This window comes from Salvelinus sp. IW2-2015, linkage group LG18, assembly GCF_002910315.2.
Source record: "Salvelinus sp. IW2-2015 linkage group LG18, ASM291031v2, whole genome shotgun sequence".
NCBI classification, from domain to species: domain Eukaryota; kingdom Metazoa; phylum Chordata; class Actinopteri; order Salmoniformes; family Salmonidae; genus Salvelinus; species Salvelinus sp. IW2-2015.
This window is the reverse complement of record NC_036858.1, coordinates 64,613,502-64,627,685: the sequence shown is the minus strand read 5'-3', so window position 1 is coordinate 64,627,685 and position 14,184 is coordinate 64,613,502. Positions and strand designations below refer to the sequence as shown.

At 44.9% G+C, this 14,184-nt stretch overlaps 1 pseudogene; it reads left to right on the top strand.

The window, feature by feature from the left end:
- LOC111977988 (transformation/transcription domain-associated protein-like) overlaps positions 1-14,184 on the top strand; it is a 140,568-nt pseudogene that overhangs the window by 806 nt on the left and 125,578 nt on the right.

Below are 14,184 nucleotides of genomic sequence, written 5' to 3'. Positions count from 1 at the left end.
CGCTCTCGTTTGCCCCTCCTGTCTCTTTTCTCTCTCTTTCTGATCTCTCTCTCTCCTCCTCCAGGCTCGGTACTTTGAGAACCCCCAGGTGATAGCTGAGAACATAGTGCCTTCTCCTGASATGGTGAGCATGATCACCTCAGTGTTGATGAAGACCACACTGGGAGGACAGTGAAACACTCACGGTGAGTAGACCTGTCCTGGATACTTCTATCATCTTTCTGGAACTCCTCTTATTACCACTTGGTGGTGTAGAAGCACCGTGGTACTGGCGAAGCATCTCAGACCACGGCTAGTTTTCCAGGTAGAAAAGACATGGACACACCGGTAGCGTTTGCCAGCCGAGAGTACTTAGAACCTCTGTTCAGCGTGCCAGCCGTAATTTGCTAAATTATTATACATGTAGAATCGCGTGAAAATATTGTCAGTCAGACACCCACCGGTGTGTGGTCCCTAAGGCAGAGAGTTGATGTGATTCATCATTGAATCATGGATGTTGTAGAATCATGTCTAGTCCATACAGTATATTTCTATCTGAATGTTCCGAACGGTTGGACCCTTCCTGAATTTAGGCTGGCATTGCCCTTGTCTTTTCCTGATCATCTGTCTATGTCTGTCTGTTCCTCCAGCACACCATCATCCCCCGGGGTCCCTGTCCATCAAGGTGCTGACTGGGCTGCCCATCATAGTGGTGCTCATGTACCAGATGAACAAACTGAACATCCATAACGTGGTGTCTGAGATTGTCCCCCTCGTCATGAACACTATGATGCTGCAGGTTTCTCCTCTGGCCAGGTAAGACACCTGTGTGCGTATGTGTGTGTTAATTCCCTCCTGCAGACAATCGTACTCACTCTTTTTGCTAAACAACCACAAAGAATATGAAATGGTATTGAAGCATAAATCATTTTGACTTGTATAGTAAAATAGTTTGCTTCGTCTATAAAGAGTTATTCTAAACCCTAACGTAACTTTCAGGCAACGCAAGCTGTATAACAGAGAGCTGCATGCTGACTTTACCCCTGCTCGGATCAAGACCCTGTTCTTCCTGGCCTTCATCATCTGCATCTACAAGGTACATATATCCATGTTGTGCTTTTTATGTCTGGGTTCAATTCCTCATTCAGTTTTCTGTCTTGTATTGCATTTACCTGGCACACAGAATAATTAATTCCATGTAAATTAAATCATATTTTCTTAACTGTATTGCAATGCGTGTGTCTCTCTGTGTCTCTGTCTCTCTCTCTCTCTCTCTCTGTGTGTTTCTGACCAGGACCTGATAGGGAAATACTCTCAGCAGATGGTGAAGGGCATGCAGCAGCTGCTGACTAGCTGTCCCTCTGAGACGGCCCACCTCCACAAGGAGCTGCTCATCGCTGCCAAACACATCCTCACCAAAGACCTGCGCAGCCGTACGTATTGACACTAACCGAAGGACACACTGACGGACGCAAACACACACACAGGCATTCACATACGGATGCAGACTCACACTCAGGTGAATTCTGACACTAGATTTTTATTCTGTGTTGCAGAGTTCATCCCTTGCATGGACTTACTGGCTACACGGCCCGGGAGACACTGAGGTTAGACCACCTAACAGGTAGCCCTAAACCCCCTCCCCTCTTCCCTCCTATACCTCCTCACCTTAACCCTCTCCTCCCCCCTACACCTCCTCTCCTCCACCTCCCTGTGCTGCCAACCTGCCCCTCCTCTCCTCCTCCTCCTCCCCATGCTGCCGACCTGCCCCTCTCATCAAAACAGCAGCCTTCATCTTTCATTAGTCTCCATGTGAAACAAGCCACAGCTAGCAGACTTGGCATCTCTATTGGTGGCAGCCATATTAGTGTCTTTCAGGTGCATGAACATTCATATGCTCTCTCCCTTGCGCTCTCTCCTTTGCTCTCTCTCCCTTGCTCTCTCTCCCTTGCTCTCTCTTCCTTGCTCTCTCTCCCTTGCACTCTCTCGTTCTCTCTGCCTGTCTCTGTTCGTCCCGCCTCCAGGTACAATTTGTGTGCACTGTGGTTGGTTGCAGTCAAATTTCTTTACATGTGTTTTACATAGCCAGCCACGCAGTCGTGGTGCAGGTAGGCTATTAAGTGTTTACTGTGCTTTGATTGACAACTGAACAGCAAGTGTTGACTAGTTTATAAAAGCTGTCAAACTGACTGAATAAAGTCGATGTCCAAATCACTTTGCTATTCATAAATCAACGTGGTTATATGTCCATGGTAGCATTATATGTCCATGGTAGCATCCCGAAGTCGCCTCTTCACTGTTGATGTTGAGATTGGTGTTTTGTGGGTACTATTTAAAGAAGCTGTCAGTTGAGGACTTGTGAGGTGTCTGTTTCTCTTGCACTTCTTGAAGATGGTGGCGAGCTGGTAGCGAGTGATGGTGTGGAACTTCAGCACCAACACCTCGAGGAAGAAAATGTAGAGATTGAAGATTTATTGAAGTCAATGATAAGAGCTAGTAACATAAGCATTGTTAAGAGCTAGTAACATAAGCATTGTTAAGAGCTAGTATTCGACTTGGCCAGGTTGATAAACACGGCTGAACAGTATTGTCTCTTATCGATGGCGGTTATGATATCGTTTAGGACCTTGAGCGTGGCTGAGGTGCACCCATGACCAGCTCTGAAACCAGATTGCATAGCGGAGRAGGTACGGTGGGATTCGAAATGGTCGGTAATCTGTTTATTAACTTGGCTTTCGAAGACCTTAGAAAGGCAGGGTAGGATGATATAGGTCTGTAGTAGTTTGGGTCAAGAGTGTCTCCCCCTTTGAAGATGGGGATGACCGCGGCAGCTTTCCAATCTTTGGGAATCTCAGACGATATAAAAGAGAGGTTGAACAGGCAAGTAATAGGGGTTGCAACAATTTCGGCAAATCATTTTGGAAAGAGAGGGTCCAGATTGTCTAGCCCAGCTGATTTGTAGTGGTCCCGATTTTGCAGCTCTTTCAGAACATCAGCTATCTGGATTTGGGTGAAGGGGAAATGGGGGTGGCTTGGGCGAGTTGCTGTGGGGGTTGCAGGGCAGAGGTTGAGGGCATCGAGCTTAGATTGTAGGATGGCTGGGGTGTTAAGCATGTCCTAGTTTAGGTCGCCTAGCAGCACGAGCTCTGAAGATAGGTGGGGGGCAATCAATTCACATATGGTGTCCAGGGCACAGCTGGGGGCAGAGGGTGGTCTATAGCAAGCGGCAACGGTGAGAGACTTGTTTCTGGAAAGGTAGATTTTTAAAAGTAGAAGCTTGAATTGTTTTGGTACAGACCTGGATAGTAAGACAGAACTCTGCAGGCTATTTCTGTAGTAGATTGCAACTCCGCCCCCTTTGGAAGTTCTATCTTGTTGGAATATTTTATAGTTAGGTATGAAAATTTCTGGGTTTTTGGTGGTCTTCCTAAGCCAGGATTCAGACACGAAAAAGGACATCCGGGTTGGCAGAGTGTGCTAAAGCAGTGAATAAAACAAACTTAGTGAGGAGGCTTCTAATGTTAACATGCATGAAACCAAGGCTTTTACGGTTACAGAAGTCAACAAATGAGAGCACCTGGGGAATAGGAGTGGAGCTAGGCACTGCAGGGCCTGGATTAACCTCTACATCACCAGAGGAACAGAGGAGGAGAAGGATAAGGGTACGGCTAAAGGCTATAAGAACTATAAAAGGCTATAAGAGGTAGTAACATGAGCATTGTTAATAGCTAGTAACATGAGCATTGTTAATAGCTAGTAACATGAGCATTGTTAAGAGCTAGTAACATGCTATAACATCTGCCAAACTGTGTAAGCGACCAATAAACTTTGATTTGATTAAATCCAGTAATTAAAACAGAATCCCACAATATAAAAATGTATTGACCTTAGCTAGGTATAAACTAAATGTATTGAAAATGTATTATTTTCCCAAGTTTATTATAAGACATTAACGGAATGCGTCACTGATTTGTATTTGCAGTAACTTTCTGAAGGGCCGACCTGAATGCCCATGTCTGTGTGTGCGGCGCCTGAACCAACTGGGAAAAATGCAAACCTGGAAACTATTATGACCCCTCTATGGAAAGGTCATACTCTCACGAACATGTACAGTGCCTTCAGAAAGTATTCATACCCCTTGACTTATTCCACATGTTGTTGTGTTACAGCCTGAATACAGAATGGATGACATATATTTTTTTATAACCCATCTACACAATACCCCATAATGACAACGTGAAAACAGGTTTTGGAAAATGTTTGCAAATGTATTGAAAATGAAATACAGAAATATCTAATTTACATAAGTATTCACACCCCTGAGTCAATACATGTTAGAGTCACCTTTGGCAGTGATTACAGCTGTGAGTCTTTCTGGGTAAGTCTCTAAGAGCTGTGCACACCTGGATAGTACAATATTAGCACATTATTTTTTAAATTCTTTAAGTTCTGTCAAGTTGGTTGATGATCGTTGAACAAGCAGGCAGCCTTTATTCCTTTAGAACCATGGAGCTTTCAGAATCATTTTGCAGCCTCCACCTTACCTATTCAGTAAAAAGTGACTTATATTCACTCAACTGGAATCTAAAAGAGCAAATCAATCACAGTTTCTAGGCTGATGGTGGAGTATAATAAATGAAAAAGGGCTCTTAAAAGCTCAGRCACCTTCATGCACTGATTGTAAGACACTCCTGATAAGAGCATTTAGTGTCTGCTAAATGACTGAGATGTTAGGTAAAATGTAAAGATGTTTCATTTGATAGTTGTGAACTCCTATAACCTTTAACCTGTCCCTTCCCCTCTTTATCCCCCCTCCCTCCAGACCTCTGGTCTACATGGGTGCTAGTGATATGACCTTTTTCCTTCTCCCCCCTCCAGATAATGTCATGTAAAATGTAACCTTCTGTTTGATAGGGGTGAGCTCTCCTCCTCACTCCCTTATTGACCTAAACTTTCCCCTTCTCTCCCCCAACAGACCCCTGGCCTACAGCATGCTGGCAGACCACGTGTGTCAGAACCTGCCCCTCACAGACCTGTGTCTAGCTGTTTGCCAAGAACATGGATGACGAGTCTCTCCCCAGTAGCATCCAGACCATGTCCTGAAAACTGCTGTTTAACCTGGTCGATTGCATCTGCTCCAAGAGTGAACAGGAGAACGACAACGGACGGGACATACTGATAAGGAGACTGTGACTGAATAAGTAATGACAGATGGGAAGGGACATCMTAATGGGCAATGTTGGGCAATGTTGTGCCCAATCACAAATCGACCTTTGGCCTCTCTACTACCTCTAGGTTCCCCATGTAAGAAGATTCTGTTCCTTTCATGATTATCAAGATATTGACTTCAATAAATCTTCAATCTCTACATTTTCTTCCTCGAGGTGTTGGTGCTGAAGTTCCACACCATCACTCGCTACCAGCTCGCCACCATGTTCAAGAAGTGCAAGCCCCAGTCAGAGATGGGTGTGGTCGAACCCCAGGGCGCGCCTACCGGGGTCCCTGCCCTCCCAGCCACCCCTCTCCTGTGTCTGACGGTGCCTGTGAGGCGATGACACAGGCACCGTCAAACACAGCCTCACAGGCACCGTCAGACACAGGCACCGTCAGACACAGGCACCATCAGACACAGGCACCATCAGACACAGCCTCACAGGCACCGTCAGACACAGCCTCACAGGCACTGTCAGACACAGGCACCGTCAGACACAGGCACCAGTCAGACACAGGCACCGTCAGACACAGCCTCACAGGCACCGTCAGACACAGGCACCATCAGACACAGGCACCATCAGACACAGCCTCACAGGCACCGTCAGACACAGCCTCACAGGCACCAGTCAGACACAGCCTCACAGCACCGTAGACACAGCCACCGTCAGACACAGGCACCGTCAGACACAGGCACCGTCAACACAGCCCACAGCACCATCAGACACAGGCACCGTCAGACACAGGCCTCACAGGCACCATCAGACACAGGCACCCTCAGACACAGCCGCACAGGCACCATCAGACACAGCCCATCAGACACAGCCTCACAGGCACCATCAGACACAGGCACCATCAGACACAGCCTCACAGGCACCATCAGACACAGGCAGCGTCAGACACAGCCCACAGGCACCATCAGACACAGGCAGCGTCAGCACACAGGCACCGTCAGACACAGGCACCGTCAGACACAGGCACCGTCAGACACAGGCAGCGTCAGACACAGGCACCGTCAGACACAGGCACCGTCAGACACAGCACCGTCCGACACAGGCACCGTCAGACACAGCCTCACAGGCACTGCCAGACACAGGCACCACCAGACACAGGCACCGTCAGACACAGGCACCGTCAGACACAGCCTCACAGGCACTGTCAGACGCAGGCACCGTCAGACACAGGCACCGTTCAGACACAGCCTCACGCATCGTCAGACACAGGCATCATCAGACACAGGCACCGTCAGACACAGGCACCGTCAGACACAGGCACCGTCAGACACAGCCTCACAGGCACCGCCAGACACAGGCACCGTCAGACACAGGCACCGTCAGACACAGGCATCGTCAGACAGCCTCACAGGCACCATCAGACACAAGGCCTGCATGGCGTATTTCACCAGCTTAATGTAGATCTGAGTCTCCGTGGTCTGAAGCTGCATGTTAGGAATGAACTGGACCTCTGCAACGTTGTGACGGAGGTCCAGGGACCCAGCATCAAGGCTGAGTTCACTGACTGCAAGGCCTCTATACAACTATCCATGGAGAAGTTATGCCACTGGTCAGCCATTACGTCTCTGAATGGGGGATTGGTATGGTAGCCAATTTGGATCATAATAGTTGTTGATAAGGCATCCGACTTTGGTGTGTTGGGCATTACGTCTCAATAGAAGGATATTGTACTATGTTCTCAAAGAGACCACTTAAAAACAACTCTCAATTATTTCCACATATCCACCCCTTTCTCCTGGTCTTTCTCCTGGTCTAGCACAACAGCAGTGTCACGCCCTGGCCTTAGTTATCTTTGTTTTCTTTATTATTTTAGTTAGGTCAGGGTGTGACATGGGGGATGTTTGTGTGTTTTTGTCTAGTCTAGGGTGTTTGTATTGTATAGGGGGTTTTGTAGAGTTCATGGGGTTGTGTTCAGTGTAGGTGTTTATGTAAGTCTATGGTTGCCTGGATTGGTTCTCAATCAGAGACAGCTGTCTATCGTTGTCTCTGATTGGGAGCCATATTTAAGGCAGCCATAGGCATTAGGTAGGTTGTGGGTAATTGTCTATGTTTGACGTTAGTAGCGTGTGTCTGCACTTTCGTTTGTTAGCTTCACGTTTGTTGTTTTGTTTAGTTTGTATTAGTTTCGTGTTCGTTTCATCTTCTCAAATAAAAGAAGATGTATCTATATCACGCTGCACCTTGGTCCTCTCTGTCACCTAAAGACGATCGTGACAAGCAGTCTATGTGGGCTAAACTGTGGATAATTTTTCATTGCTTTGGCACAAAATGCATTCAATGACTACATCTTTCAAATTTCATGAATTAATTTCTCGCTATGACACAACCACCACCAAAACGCTATGTACCTACAGGCCAATTTGCACATGTTTACATACTCTTTTCAAAACTGTTTAACACACAATTGAATAAGACAGCAATTTGCTACATTTCTACAGTAATACCGTATTGAAATATATTCCACATCTAAAAAATAAAATACTATCAAAACAATTAGACCAACCACAGCTGATTCCCATGGTAGCTGAACACCTACCCAGGTGTCCGTCTTTCAATTTCATTACCATCTATACAAAAGGGGACATCTTAGGAATAATGTTGTAGTGTAATGTAAACATGGAACCAACCAGAGATAGAGAAGTGGCTGACAGAGGAAGAAGAGTGGCTGGAAGAGGGAGAGGAGTACGTATGCGTGGTGGAAGAAGACTGAGAGGAAGATCAAGAGCTGTAGTCTCAGACGAGATTAGGGATACTATAATTGATCATGTAATAAATCATGATCTATCAATGAGATAGGCTGGTCTGAGAGTGCAGCCAAATCTGCAACAGTCAACAGTGACATTTATTCTGAGAAATTTCCGGCAAAACAACAGGTAAGATGTGCATTCTGCAAGGGCATCTGACTGAACTGCACATTACAGAAGTAAATTGAGCAAAGCCTCCAAACCCACTTGTGTGTGATTGTTTTTGTATTTCTGCTTAGGACCCAACGGTTATCTCCCACAGGCGGGAGAGGTAGGATTTTCACTGCTGTGCAGGAAACTGCAATCGTTGATATGGTCATCAGAAACAATGGCATAAAACTCACAGAGATTTGGGACAGAGTGTTGGCAGGCAATATCATATTTGGAAATATTCACAATGTAAGCATAACAACTGAAACAACATCAAGTCAGGATGAAGCAGTTGTACACTGTCCCCTTTGAGAGGAACTCTGACCGAGTCAAGCAACTCAGGAACCAATATGTCCAGGTAAGATGACTATAAAATACAGAACTGGTTTGGAACAGAATCAAACAGGGCAGAGGCACACAACGGCATGTTTTCAGGTATAATGTAAACTACCATAATAGCCTAACTCTTATGTTGTCTTATGGATTTATTTTAGAGAGTCATGGAGATTCATCTTTGTGGATGAGGCTGGTTTCAACTTGGCCAAAACACGGCGGCRAGGWAGGAATGTGATTRGGAAAAGAGCCACAGTGGATGTCCCGGGCCAGARGGGTGCCAACATCACAATGTGTGCAGCAATATCCTCTGATGGATTGCTGTTMCACAAACCGCTAATTGGGCCATACAACACYSAGCGTCTCATTTCATTCCTGGATGACCTCTATTGAAGGGTTGTAGCAGGTGAGGAAAGGGTTGCAGTGAGGCGAAATCGGCTAACGTTTGTAATTATATGGGACAATGTGGCATTTCACCACTCCCGTGCAGTCACAGAGTGGTTTGCGGCCCATCCTAGGATGGTGTCACTTTTCCTCCTGGAGGTGGAAGGTTTATGACCACCATCCACATGATCAAATGTCCCTCCTGGACGCAATGAATGCTGGATGCCTGGACATATCTGCAGAAAATTGTGGATGTGATTTTGGATGTGAAATTAACTGCTGTGCCAAGCTGAAAGTTGGTTAGGAGAACTGTGTGAAGAGTTTCAAAAAAGTGACCTAAGTATTGAGAAATGGGTCCTAGCGATTGTAAAAAACTGTAATTTCATTTATCCACCCCTTTCTCCTGGTCTTTTGATTCCTCTTATCCACCTCTTTCTCCTGGTCTATTAATTCCACATATCCACCTCTTTCACCTGGTCTATTAATTCCACATATCCACCCCTTTCTCCTGGTCTACTTAATTCCACATATCCACCTCTTTCTCCTGGTCTATTAATTCCACATATCCACTCTTTCTCCTGGTCTATTAATTCCACATATCCACCTTTTCTCCTGGTCTATTAATTCCACATATCCACCTCTTCTCCCTGGTCTATTATTTCCACATATCCACCTCTTTCTCCTGGTCTATTAATTCCACATATCCACCTCTTTCTCCTGGTCTATTAATTCCACATATCCACAGCTTTCTCCTGGTCTGTTAATTCCACATATCCACCCTGTAACGGTCGTTATATGAAGAAGGTGTGGACCAAAGCGCAGCGTGGGAAGTGTTCATGATTATTTATTTAAAAAAAACTGAACACTGAGACAAAATAACAAAATGTAACAACACGAAACAGTTCTGTCTGGTGCAGACACAAAAACAGAAAACAACTACCCACAAAAACCATGTGGGAAAAAGCTACCTAAGTTTGGTTCTCAATCAGAGACAACGATAGACAGCTGCCTCTGATTGAGAACCACACCCGCCAAACAACAAAGAAATACAAAACATAGAAAATTAACATAGAATGCCCACCCAAATCACACCCTGACCAAACCAAAATAGAGACATAAAAAGCTCTCTACGGTCAGGGCTTGACACCCCCCTTTCTCCTGGTCTATTAATTCCACATATCCACCCCTTTCTCCTGGTCTATTTCAATGTGATCACAAAGCAGAGAAAGCTAGAGAACAGGAAGTGGAGAGAATAAGGGTGATGGTTCTTCTGAGGGATAATGAATCCTTGTCAGAGTTGAGCATCTCTCTGTGAGAGGAGAGGAGACAGTCTTCCATCATCAGGTCTTACGAGCTCCTTGTCTCCTCTCCAGGCCAGAATAATCAATCTACAGAACCGTGGATGACGACCACATGATTTACTCTCTAATGACTCTATTTCTGTCTGCTACCAGTGAAAACACATTTCTATAATTGAGTTGGTGCTCCAAAGATGGATGCCACAGATAGCTCTCTGTATCTCTCTCTCTAAGTTTATCCTGACATTTGTTTGGATGGTTGCGCTAAATCTTTTTCTCTCTCCTTTGATCTATCTCCCCCTCTATCCCTTTCTTTTCCTGCTCTGTCTTCTCCCTCTCTCTCTATCCGCCGGCCCCTTCACTCCCTCCTCTATTTCTCCCTCCCCTTCCTCCTCCTTTTGAAGTGAGACACTCAGTCTATTTAAAGCCTCTTTGAGCCTCTCTTTATTCAAAATGATTTCTATGGTATTTATGTCTTTATATCTAGCTGTTGAGATGGGATGAGTGCATGTCAGCCAGTAGCAGCATAGCCTTTATGTGCTGACAGGGCTAGGCTAGTGGAATTCAATTATGCAGTCTCCTCCTCCTCTCCTCCTTTCTACCTTCTCTCCCACCAGACAGACCAGCCCTCTCTCTCCCTCTCTCCTCTCTGGTGTTAATTAGTTAATTTTCTCCCTCTTTAAGTCTCTGGCCGCGTCGCCTTGTCAGCTCATAATCTGCCAGTTGAAATGACCTCTGCTCTCCCTGGGCCCGGCACCGTGTGCAGAGGTTCTCTCTTCATGACAGGTTACTCAAAGCGCCGGTCTCAAAGTTAATCACACTGCCTGAGTGCAGCAGGTTAGTTATTCTACACAGGGTACAGGGTTTCAGACTGCAACCATTTTGTCACATATTGCCACCCTTGTCTGTGCGAGCAAAACATTTTTATTGGTCGCACTGGTGCGAGCTGCACATTCTACTTGGCCACCTCAATCAAATGTCAAATTGTTTTTGCTGATAAAACCATGAACCATAAACAGTAAAGTGCATTTGTCACGCCCTGGCCATAGAGAGGCTTTTAATTCTCTATTTTGGTTAGGCCAGGGTGTGACTAGGGTGGGCATTCTAGTTTCTTTATTTCTATGTTTTCTATTTCTTTGTTTTTGGCAGAGTGTGGTTCCCAATCAGAGGCAGCTATCGTTGTCTCTGATTGGGAATCATACTTAGGCAGTCCCTTTTCCCTCTTTCATTTGTGGGTTCTTATTTTTGCATTGGTTGTTATTTTGCCCTGCAGAACGTCACGTTCGTATTTTGTTTTGTTGTTGTCGGTGTTCAGTAAATAAATAAATAGAATGAACACGTACCACCCTGCGCTTTGGTCCACTTCTTCCCATGACAATCGTGACAGCATTATCCTCATGATCCCTGTAATAAAGGTGTCTGCTCCGTCGCTGTGCCTGCCTGTTTCACTGGGGCTGATTGCTGTAATGAGATAACCTCTCACACTCTCTCTATACAATCATGTGTGCTTCTCATGATTGTATAACATTTCAAAATGCTATGCAATTATTTTTAAATGATCATTATTGAGCTCAAAGGTAATGTTGTGTTTTTATGAGTTATATTCTCTATTTCTATTATTTTAATGATTTTTATTTGAAGTTCAGTTTCAGTTAGTTTTCAGATCCACTTGGCTAGTTTTCATTTAGGTTTTATATCATATATTTTAGTATTATTTAGTTTTTGTGTTCGAGACAGGAGACATTTAGTTTTGGGGGGGATGTCACTTCTTGCCACTGTGGGGCAGCAATGCATAAGGGGATGGGTCAGGTCATAGGTTAGGTTTAAAGGTAGACTCAGCGAGATGATGTAGATGCACAAAGTAAACGGTAGTAGTGGGTCCATTTCCGCAACAACCAGGAGTGTTGGAGCGCAAGGCTAAACTTCTCTGCTGTTGTGTTCCCATAGTGTGCATGTTGTAGCAGCATGAAGCGTACCTGTGCACATGCCAAGATTCTCTGTGTGACTGTGTGAGAGCAAAGTCTTGCATCGTGCTCATCTCAATGGCCGCGTCCTAGCTGACCATTTTTGTCAAGTCCGTGACCACTGCTGTTCAACACCTTTCAAAGTGTTTTCTGGGGATAGAAAATGTCAGACTTGTGCCTACATGTGAACTGCATGAACTTTACAAAAATCATGTTTATTTATTTATTTCACCTTTATTTAACCAGGTAGGCTAGTTGAGAACAAGTTCTCATTTACAACTGCGACCTGGCCAAGATAAAGCACAGCAGTTCGACACATACAACAACACAGAGTTACATATGGAACAAACAAACACACAATCAATAATACAGTAGAAAAAAAAAATCTGTATACAGTGAGTGCAAATGAGGTAAGATAATGGAGGTAAGGCAATAAATAGGCCAAGGTGGCGAAGTAATTACAATATAGCAATTAGACACTGATATGGTAGATGTGCAGAAGATAAATGTGCAAGTAGAGATACTGTGGTGCAAAGGAGCAAGATAAATAAATAAATACAGTATGGGGATGAGGTAGTTGGATGGGCTGTTTACAGATGGGCTATGTACAGGTGCAGTGATCTGTGAGCTGCTCTGACAGCTGGTGCTTAATGCTAGTGAGGGAGATATGGGTCTCCAGCTTCAGTGATTTTTGCAGTTCGTTCCAGTCATTGGCAGCAGAGAACTGGAAGGAAACGTGGCCAAAGAAGGAATTGGCTTTGGGGGTGACCAATGAGATATGCCTGCTGGAGCGCTTGCTACGGGTGGGTGATGCTATGGTGACCAGTGAGCTGAGATAAGGTGAGGCTTTACCTAGCAGAGACTTGTAGATGACCTGGAGCCAGTGGGTTTGGCGACGAGTATGAAGCGATGGTGATCAAAGGTAACAAAGTTTTGACTGCAGTTGACTGCAAGTTGCTCTTCACGGACTTCATCCTGGAGCCATCGCCTGCATTGTGGGCTCTATTGTCAAACAATCATAAGGGTGTTTCTGTTTGACCTACATGAACATGACCATAAACATGACTGAAACAGGAACCAATTTGCTGCGATTTATGGGTTATGACTAGATGGGGTGCTGCTAATGTCTAAAGTGATTTTTCATAGCAAGTTATGAAATTCTCAAATTCTCCTAATCTGCTATGTAAATTCACCTAACCTGCTGCGTAAATTCACGCAGCAGGTTAGGTGAATTTACATAGCAGATTAGGAGAATTAGGTTAAGGTTAGGAAAATGGTTAGGGTTAGATAAAATGCAAAAATTTGACTCATGTGTACAATGGATATATACAAATAAATGTGATATTTGACGCTCTCTAACTAATTGATTGTACAATGTACACACATAATATTATATTATGATTGCAGTTTGTGAGTTTGTGATGTGGGGTTGGAGACCTGTTTTTTTCAACCTTATAAAGAAAACCTTTTATAAACAATTTCAACACTGAAATTGATACGAGCGTTGATATGAGCCTTGCTGTTAGAAAACCACATTAGTGTCTGACTTTCAGATGCACCTGCCCCAACTTCCCTCCTCGACGTTCGTCTATGGTCTGTTGATTTAGCCTTACCACTCAAACGCGCCCAATATCTGAGGTGCTGCTCTTGGCAACGTCATCTCGCCGAGTCTACCTTATTGTAGTGAAAACTCAGGTAGAAAAAGGTGTAGATTCATGCGCAGAGCGCGGCAGGTGTTTATCTCTCTGTTTCCCCTGCAGGCTATAGAGACGGCTCTGGAATGTCTGAAGAGTGCCAACACTGAGCCGTACTACAGACGGCAAGCCTGGAAGGTCATCAAGTGTTTCTGGTCGCTATGATCTCCTTGGATGACAACAAACACGCCCTGTAACAGCTCCTGGCTCACCCCAAGTAAAACTAGTTGCACGCACATGCACTCTTTAATGTTCCCCAGTTTCGCTCAACTCCACATGACCCCGGGTATTGTCTTCATCTCTTCATGCCTTAATCAATCTCCATATTTCTCTCTCCCCCATTACCGTCATTGATCTCCGGGCAAGGGCTAATTGACTTTTCCCTTTCTGTTATCACTCCTCCCTGCACCCCC